Here is an 11802-nt window from a genome sequence, read left to right as displayed (position 1 = left end):
AGGCCTCTTGCATCTCTTTACTTGCTATGCAGCCTTCATTTCCTGCCCTATGGTCCAAAATAGTTGTCCATTCAGTTGTCTTCAACTATTCTAAAAAAGGAAGGAAGAAATACAGAAAGAAAAAAAGGCATTTGTCAGCTGTCTTTGAGACAGCTGAGCATTGCCTATTATGTTTAAACATTACAGTCTGCAATTGGAGACGACCATTGATATAGAAAATATGTTTTATTCTGGAGGACTTAGTTCCAAATAAATTTCCATTATCATGGACCAATAAGAGATTGAGGATTTCTTGCTTTTGGGAAATCAACTCATACTGTCAGTGTCATGCCATTTGATTTTTTTATTTCTCCTTGATTCACAATGATCATGTCTATGAACTGTTCCTCCGCCACCGTTCACTTACTGCTGAGGCTCTGAACCAAGGGGAAAGATTTATTGACTTTTGAGGGAGGTAATATTCCAATACAATAAACAAGCAGTTTGAAGGCTGTTAGCCTTAGCTGAAGATTTAGGCTTTAGAACCCACTGGCTAAATAAATTGGAGCAAGTTGCTTAAATCCTTTGACCTTGTGTAGGTAACAGAATGGTGAAATCAAACACTATTTACAAAGCTAGTGGAGAATCAAAAGAAGCAATATGTATCGATGTAATTGAGATATACAAGTTCACAATACATCTGTGTTTCACTTTTCCCTGGTGACAAGTTGTTGAAGGTGTTCAATGAGTCCAGAGACCATCAGTGTTGGGCAGCTTCTGGTTGCTAGGTAACATCCAATATTCTTCTTGCCTTCTTAACAGCATTTCAGAATTCACTTCCCTTCCTCCTTATATACTGACCTTCACAGTTTGGGGACACCTCTCCTATTCTCTAACAAGTCTAGGGGATATCCCTGAAAAACTAACTGTAGGGGCCATTCGGATTGCTGAAAAGTCCTTTGTGGGGTGGGTATTTTATTTTCATATTCATCACATTTTACTCTGGCATTAAAATGTTATAAGAAGAGTCTCTTGGACTTTTTGGCCTAGGCTGGCTTTGAATGTCCACCCTCAGATTTTAGTTACCTGAGAAATGAGGATTATAGACATGAGCCACTAGCACCTGGGCCAATCTGTGTATTTTAATTGGCATATTTAGATCATTAATGTTTACAGTAATCATTGATATACTTAGATTAATAATGTATTTGTCCTATTTGCAATTTTTTCTATTCATTGCCCCTGTGTTCTTTGTTTCTATTTTGGTTTTCTACTTATTTCTGCCATTTGTATTTTTCTTAATGTTTTATAAATTTACATGTCATTCTTGCACCAGAGTTATGGTAATCTTCACTGTATTATTTCAATTTTAGTATATGTGCTGCCAAAGCATGCATCCATTTGTAGTTTTAACTGAGTATTTTATATGGCTATTTTCTCCATTTCTCAGAATATCAATCATATTTCTTTTAAAAGTTGCTTTATGACTTTATAGTTTGCAATAAACATTTACAACTAATCCAATTCCACACTCAAATAACATTACAATGCTATACAGCTAATCCAGTTCTACCTCCAAATAACATACACTGTTTCCCAGCAGGGTAGTCAAAGCAGTGTATTGTTACAGTAATGAAATATCACTAATTAGTTCCTCTCATCTTTTGTATCCTTGCCACCATCCATCTTACTTATACATAGGCTATAACCATCAAATACATTGGTGCTGTTATAACTTTGGGTAACTTATCTGTTAGATCAATTAGAATAAGAAAAACTAAAAATATTTTTTTCCTTTAAGTAGATCCAAGTCTCTGGCATACTTTACTTTCTTTTTTTTCTGGCTTTGTTTTTTCATATATTTTTTATTGTAATTAATAGAAGGGTTACATTATATTCACCAGATAGAAGGTGGATTACTTCACATACATTGATACCCTTTCTCATGTCTTGGTCCCCATTTCCCTTCCCCCACCCCCACCCCTCATCTTGTTTTCCCCCATTCCCTATCCAATTTCAAATAACCAAATACGCATTTATCCAATATATCAGATAACAAAGTGAAATACTGTAACAATATGAGATAACCAAGGGACAGCAAAAGAGATGAGAGATAACATAGTATATTAAGGACAACAATCACTCATTATATGGCTTTTGTTTTTATATCCTAGAGGTCCTTTCATTTAGTGTCACACTGTATGGCCTTATGTATCTAGGTTTTGCTCTATTGTAAATCTCTACTAGGAGAGCCCAAGGTTTCTACTGATTTTGACAAATGAGGGAAACCATTGAACCTATGTTCCTTTGGGTCTGGCTTACTTCACTTAATATGATTTTTTCTAAGTCTTTCCATTTCCTTATAAATGGGTCGATGTTGTTCTTTCTGACAGCAGCATAGAATTCCATTGTGTATAAATACCACATCTTGTTGATCCACTCATCAACTGAGGGACATCTAGGTTGGTTCCATATCTTTGCTGTGGTAAATAGTGCTGCAATGAACATCATTGTGTTAGTGGATTTAGTATGCCCTTGTTTCTGGACGGTTGGGTAAATGCCAAGTAGTGGAATTGCTGGGTCATAGGGGAGTTCTATGTTTAGTCTTGAGGAACTGCCATACTGCTTTCCATAATGGTTGAACGAGTTTGCACTCCCACCAACAGTGTAGTAGACTTCACTTTCTTTTATGGTGAAAACATCTTATAATATATCTTATAAGGTAGATCTACTGGCTACAGGTTTCCTCAGGTTTTGTTTTTCTGAGAAAGTATTTTTTTCTTCAGTTTGGAAGGATAATTCCATATAACAAAGGAGTTGTATTGTTCAATCAACATTTAAAAAAATTTTCAGCTAGTTATTCAGGAGGCTGAGATCTGCGGATTGAGGCTCAAAGCCAGCCCTGGCACTGAAGTCTGTGAGACTCTTATCTCTAATTAACCTCCAGAAAACCAGAAATGGTACTGTGGCTCAAGGGATAAGGGGATCGCCTTGAGCTGAAGAACTTTGGTATAATGCCCAGTCCTAGAGTTCAAGCCCCATAACCGACAAAAATAAGTCCCTTCATTCTCTTCTTGCCAGCATAGTTTCAGGTGTAATTCTCATTGATAGCTAATTTCTTCCTTCTGGTTTCTTTTAAGATGTTTTTCTTATCTTTTATTTTCTATAGGTTGATTTTGCTGTACTAATGGATAAAGATTTGGCATTTTTACCCTGCTTGAAGTCCTTTGAATTCCAGGATCTGTGACTTAGTGTCTGACATTAATCTGGGAAATTTCTCTGCCTTTATTACTCCAAAATAGTGCATCTGTTTCTTTTCTTCCTCTTTCTCCTCCTTTCGACATTTCCATTACACATGTTGTGGTTGTCTCACAGTTATTGAACATTGTATTCCAATTTTTTTCAGTCTCTTTTCTCTTTGCTCTTTCGTGTTGAAAGTTTTTGACATGATTACAAGCTCAGAGATTTTTCAATTCTATTCAGTCTAATTAGATCATTAAAGGCAATCTTTATTTTTGTTACAAAGCTTTTGATTTAAAGGTTTTGATCTGTAGCATTTATATCTTTTTTAAAATATTTTTATTGTATTTAATAAAAGGGTTACATGATATTTGCCAGATAGAAGGTGCATTAATTCACATACATTGATACCCTTCCACATGTCTTGGTTGTAGCATTATATCTTATCCCTTCTTAGTTTTCATGCCAATTACTCAATTTTCCCTTCATCCATATCTACTTTCCCAAAATCCTGTCAGCATATTTATCCAGTTCTGAGCCAGGTGTCAGTAGCTCATGCCTGTAATTTTAGCTATGCAGGAAGCTGAGATCTGAGAATCATGGTTCAATACCAGCCAGGGCAGAAAAGTCTGTGAGATTTTTATCTCCAATTATCCACCAAACAGCCAGAGGTGATGCTATGGTTCAAGTGGTAGAACACTGGCTTTAAGCACAAAAGCTCAGGGACAGTGCCTCAACCCTAAGTTCAAGCGTCAGGACCTTCTCACACCCCCATATACAAAACTCCTGTTCTGATAATTCCACAGTCCTACCCTACTGCCATATCTGACTTTAACTTGGATGCTTATTGAGTTTGTGTTTACTTCTTCAACTTGTGATATTTCTTTTTCTTTTTAATATACTTGATAATTTTTCCACGGTAGTAAGATGTGATGAACTGGAACGGGTAAGAGAAACTGTAGCAACTAAATCTTCATAATTTATTATGTGTTTCCTTTTCTTATGTGGTACAGGATGTCTGATGAAGGCTAGAGCTGGGTCTTTCAGTTCTCCTATGTAAGCTGGGCTCTATTGAAAGCACTACCAGTTAATCTCTTGTGAAATACTTTCTTTTGAAGTCAGACCCTATTAAGAAGAATGGATTGCCCTGGCACATTTCATTTTTTTCCCTGAAATAAGCATGTTTCCCCCCCTCATTGTCAATATGTTAGAGCTGTTGCAGGTGTAGGGATGTGTAGTCATGGGTTATATAAAGCTCATGAAATCATTGGTTCTGGTCATGCCAAGACAATCACACATGAGACTCAAAATTCAATAAATTTAGGAACTTTTGACATAGCAACATAACCATCAATACCAGCTAACATCACACATCGACTGACCCTGGAAGAAAGGTTTCTCACTCCTGTATTAGTATTTCTCTATGAGTAAATTCTATTTACCCCTGGAGTTTTTAATGTCTCTTATTTCTCTACTCTGATTCTCTAGAAATTCATCCATTATAGATCTACACTATCACTGCTCCCCAGAGAGGTTTCAATCTGAAATTGCTGCTCTGATAAAATGTGATTTTTTTTGTATTTGCTATCCATTTTTCTAAAGTTAAGATCAGTAGTTTGCCTTATGACTTTATTTTTCTGATGAGTCTAAGAACTGTCCATCTTTAAAGTTTCTTCCGCTTTTTACTTGTTAGGACTGAGTGATGACTTCTGGGTCCTATGGAATGAATGAGTGCTGTTAGCTCAGTTTCAAACGTAAGGGAATAGGCTGAGAAAGGTAACAGATTTGTTCAAGGTCATGTGGCTTGGGAATGGCAGATCAAACTAGGATCTCAGATCCCCAAGATGGTCATTACCTTCCACAGAACTGGCTGTTTCTATCCACACATAGCATTATAGGATTATGCTTCATTTGACCAGATTTGCAATCATACTTTCTTGTTTTTTTTTCTTTTTCTTTCTTCTTTGTCGGTCATGGGGTTTGAACTCGGCCTATAGGCGCTGTCCCTGAACTCTTCAGCTCAAAGCTACCACCCTATCCTTGACCAAGCCCCACTTACCGTTTTCTAGAGGTTAATTGGAGATAAGAGTCTCATGGATTTTAGTGCCAGGGCTGGCTTTGAACCTTGATCCTCAGATCTCAGCCTCAAGTGTAGTTAGGATTACAAGCATGAGCCATCGTGTCCGTGCTTTCTTTGATGCTCTTTAAATTAAAGCTTAGGTGCTTGACTGGGTTTTATAAATTAATAGGTTGCCTAGGAAATCTAGCTCTTCATCATTAGGTGCATTATTATCTAATTCCTTTTTTACCCTGTGATCTTTGCCTTCTCTTTAGGGAAAGAAAAAAGGAAAAGAAAAATATTTCCATTTTAGTACCTGTTATCAGCTCCAACAAAGATTTAGAATGGGATAGTTTATAAGACAGCCAAAATAAGCTGGAGGAACATACATGATTATCATTGGTTTGGGCAGAGTGAACATTGTCCTAGTTTACAGAGTCAGAATTGAGTTGTGACTCTTCTCTTGTTTACAAACAAACCTGAACCTTGGTTCCTTCATGTACTAAGTAATTACTTTCACTTTTGAAAATTATCTTTAACTAATTATGCCAAGGAGTTGCCATTCAACAAAGCAGTTTATGAATAAAATGCACCTTAATGAATGTCATCTGTCTTACCTTTCTCCCTCCTGCCTCCCAACCACATCACTTCCCTCAGTTTTCATAATTTCGTAGGCTATTCAACGGAGTTTGATGACTGCATTCTCTCCCTCTCTCTCTTCATTTTAATTACTGTCTTATGTTTGCATCATCATTCAATTAAAAAAATCTGCCATTATTGAACACCTTCATGGTCAAAGGAAGCTAAAAGAAATATGTAAGATGAAAACAGTGGAGCCTGTCAGCTGGGTATTTGTGGAGAATGGAGGCAGCTTCTGGAGGTAGTTCGTAGCTGTCAGAGTTTATATTGGAGTCACCTCTGACCCACAAAATGGCCAAGACATCTTACACTCTCTGCACTGGCTTCTACATTCTGAGGCAAATCTTCACTCTCCGAATGTCTTTGGCTCCTGTTCCTCTGACTATAGTTTTCGGTTGGTCCAGGGGATTCTAATTCCATTTGGTTGTAAACTCTGATTTCACTTACCATCTTTCTATTGAGTTCACCACTCTCTACATACAGGCTCAACCTGAACAAATGCTCAAGGAATCCCTTCTTCCTCTAATTTCACGAATCACCACATCTAGACCCATTTCACCCTAAATAAAGCCAGTGATGAAGGAATGCTCCAATGTTAACCTGTGTATGAATGATAGTTCTTGAGCACCGGAAATACAAGATTTCTTACTCCTATTCCCAGCAGTATGACTACCAGCTTTATCTGCATTTATTTGTCTGAATCCTGCTCTGATCAGGATTGGCTCAGGAATAGAACATTTCTGTTTATGTCTGCAATGAGTTGACTCAATCATGTGACAGAGGATGGCAGCTTCCAAGACACAAACCTGGAAGAGTTAGAAAGCAGTGGATGCATTTGCCAGAGGGGGCCTACTAGAAGTGTTTTATCCATATGCTACCAATGGAGACTTAAGAAAATATTTCAAGTATGGCAGAGGATGTGTTTCCTTGGGTTTGAATTCCACTTTCAGGGAAATCTGTTTAATAAACCTTGAAGGAGTGGCTTAGTTAAACGGACAGTCTGCAATAGATCTGGGAAGTCAGAATTGGGCTGCCAAACCCCACCAGAAGCACCCACACTAGGGATTCCACCTCTAGCAGCCACATGATGTGTGGGGATCCTTATAGAGGATCAATTTTGAATAGTTGTTCCATAGTGAAAAAAGTAACTCTCAAGACCACTGGGGAAGTTTGTCTCCCAGGAGGTATCTGGCAATTAATTCTGTTATTTTGCTTCTTTTAAGAGTAAGTTTTGGTTAAATTTCCTTACTCCTTCTAGTTCTGGATATCCTAAACTGGATGTTAAAAATGGGTGTTTAAATACCCACAAGTGAGAACAAAAAAGCTATTACATCTTGCAGGTAGGGATGAAGAGAGGGCAATGGGTACAAACACAGCTGAAACTCTTTCTTACTGTGATTCATTTTTTCCACCCTTTACTATGTGCCACGCTTTGTGCAGAAGACTGAGAAATAAGTATAAATGACATAATACCCACCCCGGGAAATTCATGATCTAATGAAAGAAACAGACTTCTCAATCCTTAATTAGAATATGTGGTCAAGTTTTTGGATAGAAACATAAAGGACTTTTGGCTTTAACCAGATAACTCTAATCTCAGAGGAGCTTTTAAAAAAAGTCTGTAAGATATCCTCTTGCTGGTGTTAATGGTGAAGAAAGGATTCCAAGGGCCAGAGGCCCTTTGAAGAAGACAAGAGACGTAACACAGAATGGCAGATAACTTCTGGGAGCTGAGAGTAGCCCTGGGCAGGCATCCAGCAAGGGAATGAGGTGTCAGTATAATGTCTCAAGAAACAGAATCCTAAGGACGGTAGCACAATCTTGGATGAGAACCTGGAACTCCAGAAAGGAATGAAGCCCACCCTATACCTTGATTTCAGGCTCTGAATGGAAAACATCACTCAGTAATGCCTGGGCTTCTAACTTACAAAGCTGTTAGTGTGTGTGTGTGTGTGTGTGTGTGTGTGTGTGTGTGTGTGTGTGATGTAGTACTTCTCCATCCACACAGTCCTTAAAGTTTTATATAAATTCATTCCCAGCCCAGACCAAGCCAATGCCCACCAAAATGACCTGGGAGAGACATAAGCTCTGAAATCATTTTTATCTTTTTCTTTTGAACATCTCAGGTTCTAGAGTAACCTTACCAAGAGGGATATAGTAGACACGTTTTTCTTTTTTCTTTAATAAACTTCTCTATCAAAAGAACTTGCTCTACCTACACAGAGAAACAGGGCTAAGTTGCTAGCCTAGGAGAAAAAAAAATCTAATCTCTGCCCCTCTCTGTACATTGCATTATGAAGGGCTAAGCGGGAGAAAGGTAAGGAGTAGAAGGAGACCTTTGGGGAAGAGGATTGTAAGGATTTTCTATGAGTAGTACCTAGAGAACAGCATCACTTTTATCTGGGAACTTACTAGAAATGTGACTTTCTGGGCTTTATCTCAGGTCTCCTGACTCAGAACTCTAGGTGGTTGTGTTTTGTAATAGACTTTAAAATTATTAGCATAGAAAAATTATAGTAGATTTCACAAATAATGTAGCAGATTTTTCTTTTTCCTTTCATTCCCCCCTTCCTTCTGTTTGATTTATGAAATCAGATCTCCTTATGTAGCCTGGGCTGGCTTCAACCTCATATTCTCCTACTTCAGTCTCTCCAGTACTGGGATTTCAGGTACTACTATATACTAGCATGCCTGAGTTTGGAGGAGCATTTTTTTTCTGAATGAGTCCTATTTGTTTGTTTTTTAAAATGGCACAATAACAAAGGATTCAGGGCAGAAAGCTTTAATTTGTTCATAATGTACACGGTGTCATCAGCAGTTCTTAGCTCTGACAGACTACTGACATAAAGGTCAAATCATCCATGATGTTAAGTGTCAGACTCTCCTTGGGATTTAACCTCTGTCTAGTTTCATCCTTGTGGAGCCTGTCACCTAGTTGATATTCAATAAAACCTGGAATGCACAAGTCAGGACCAGAGAGTGCCCTTTATGTGAGCCATTGTTGGAGTCCTCTTTTCTGACCCACCCTGAGGTGAATTCACTCTCGCTGAAGAGAGAGGAGAATTCTAGTCTAATCTGGAGAATTTTTTTTTGCCGGTCCTGGGGCTTGAACTCAGGGCCTGAGCACTGTCCTTAGGCTTTTTCAAGGCTAGAATTCTACCACTTGAGCCACAGCACCACTTCTGGTTTTTTCTATGTATGTGGTACTGAGGAATTGAACCGGTTGTGCATGCTAGGCAAGCACTCTACCACTAGGCCAAACTCCTGGCTTAAGGAGAATATTTTTTAAATGAATACTCTCTGGAGAATTTTTAAAAAATGAGTACTCAGAAGTACAGTGCACGATTAACAGCACTTCAATTTGTAGAAAAGAAAAAGCAAACCCCTAAGCCCTACAGATTAGAATAATGAACCACCCCAGTTCCCACATTGCTTACTTCTGCCTCCTCTACCTTCCAACTTCAAGCTGTGTTGTGTTTAGGAATGGATGGAGTACTTCTGCTAGCAGTTAAAACTTCTGACTTGCCCCTGCAAGGAGCCTAGGACAGAAGCTCTGGCTCCTCTTTGTGCCATACTGACACTAAGAAGAAGAAGAAAAAAAAAATCAGAATTAACGTACATGACTGTCTAGTCAGTCTTTCAAGACAATGAGAGCCCTCCCAAAGCTAGCTGTTACTAGCCCGCATTCCAACAGCACAAAGTACTTTTTCAGAACGGATAACCAGACTTTAATTCTTTGTGTACCATGCATTATTTTGCTGTTCTTGTGGCTTCAGAAAGCTCAGATGATTAAAAGAGTTTATGTTTGCCACTTCCAAGAATCTCTTGTGCAATTTAAATGATTCATGTACCCAAGTTTTACAAAGAAAAAAATAACCTCATTGTTATATGCTCTGTTAATGCCCTCAAATGTTCAGCTTATTATTTTTTTAAATTTGATAAGAATGAATTTATCTGTAATTTTAAATCTTTTTCATGAGGAATTCTTATGGGATAATAAAAATTCCTTATTTAAGGAGCTAAGAAATGGCTACTGTTCTCATAAGGAGACAATATTACAGTCAAGGACTAGTATTCTCATAAGCAGCAAAATTCCAAAGCACTGAGCAGGAGAGGTTCAAGTGAAAAAACAGTATCTTTCTCATAACTCTTGCTAGAAAAATGACACACTTATTGTAGACTGCTCTGGCATTCATCCTCTTTCCTCCATTTATTATTATTATTATTATTATTATTATTACTTACAAATTTAAGTTGTTCTTGCACTCTTTTGTGTAAGAATCTAAGCTACCCTCTAAACTACATTCAGTTGCTTTGCAAGCCACCATTTGGCTCCCTTTCTTGAATAGTTTGTTCATTTCTTTTGTATAAATAACTTCTCAATACCAGTGGCTGGTGCCACAATCCTATCTACTCAAGGGGCTAAGATCTGAGAATCAAGGCTCAAAGCCAGCTTGTGTAGACAAATACAAGAGACGATTCTTATCTCTAGTTAACCAGTAGGAAACCAGAAGTGGAGGTGTGGCTCAAGTGGTAGAGCACCCAGTTATGTGAACAAGCTGAGTGAGAGCAAGAGGCCCTGATTTCAAGCCCTAGTAACAAGACAAACACATATAAAATTTTATAAACCATAAGTATGTAACTGTTTAGGGTTGGCTTAAAAAAACCATAATTCCTTTGAGATTCCTCTAAGTTATTGTTTGTATCAGTAATTTTTTTGGCCGTTGATTATGGTTCCATGGTTTGATGTACTACAGTTTGTTTAACCATTCTCATGTTGATTCCATGTTTTGGCTATGAACATTTGTGTGCAGGGTATTGATGAATATTGAGTGTGCCTTTCACTGGGACAAATGTCTAATAGTATGATTTCTGGGCTGTATGATAGTTGTATAGTTAATTTTATAAGAACCTACAAAATTGATTTCCAAATTTATGTTTTTATTGGCAGTGTGTGAATGATCCAATTTCTCTACATCTTCACCAGTGGTTAAGGTTATGGCCTTGTTTTTTGTTTAATCCATTCAGATAAGTATGAACTGATGGCTTCTTCCTGGGGGTTTTATTCTGCATTTCATTAATGGCTAATAATGTAAAACATCTTTTCACATGCTTCTTTGCTATCTGGATATCTTTGTCAAGAGAATACAGGTACATAGCTTTCATCCCTTTCCTAATTGTATTGCCTGTTTTTGAGACAAGGGAAGAGGACTTCATGAATTCTATACTGAAAATTATTTAAATTCTCATTGAAAAAAATGATTTCTGAAATTATACATTCTAGATACATTCTAGACTCTGGTCCTTTGTCAGCCATGTGATTTGCAGTTCCTCTTTTTTTGCGTGCGCGCACGTATGTGTGTGTGTGTGTGTGTATGTGTGTGTGTGTATGCGTGTGTGTGTGTGTGTGTGTGTGTGTGTGGTGACTGAATTCTGTGCGTTTAAGCTGAGCACATGGTTATCTAACCAGGAGCTATTTTTCTGAACTTGTCTTAGTGTTAGATGTGGCCTTGTAGCAAATTTCAAACCACTTCCAAGTGATATGATACATATACATAGATATGATACATATAAAGTCATGAGGCACCGGATGTTCTGAATGTCTATCTTCTTTCTCCCCCTGCAGCAAAGGCCTCAAAGCAAGCCAGCTTCAACCATGCATATGAAGACAGTGACTTACAAGAGCAGCCAACTAAGAAACAAATAGCAAATACTTCACGCTTGTGCTCCTTAAAATCTCTAAAAATCAACCAACTCTGCCATGATAGCCTAGAGCGAGCCATGTATAATAAGTGAATAAATGGACCTGGCTGTGTTTATATGAAGCTATTTGTAGAGATAGGTTGTCTGCTTTGGGGGTGTGGTTTGTTGATGGCTAAGGTAAA

At 37.9% G+C, this 11802-nt stretch overlaps 1 non-coding gene across 1 annotated transcript; it reads right to left on the bottom strand.

The window, feature by feature from the left end:
* Positions 1-1269: 1269 nt before the first annotated feature.
* On the bottom strand, positions 1270-1372 carry LOC150057850 (U6 spliceosomal RNA). The gene has a single exon (XR_016536952.1). It is a non-coding gene; the product is annotated as a U6 spliceosomal RNA (small nuclear RNA).
* Between the last annotated feature and the right edge of the window lie 10430 nt (positions 1373-11802).

Source organism: Megascapheus bottae, chromosome 10 (genome assembly GCF_031878675.1).
Source record: "Megascapheus bottae isolate mThoBot1 chromosome 10, mThoBot2.hap1, whole genome shotgun sequence".
NCBI lineage: Eukaryota > Metazoa > Chordata > Mammalia > Rodentia > Geomyidae > Megascapheus > Megascapheus bottae.
Note: the sequence above shows the minus strand (reverse complement) of the source record. Positions and strands in the feature narration are given on the sequence as shown.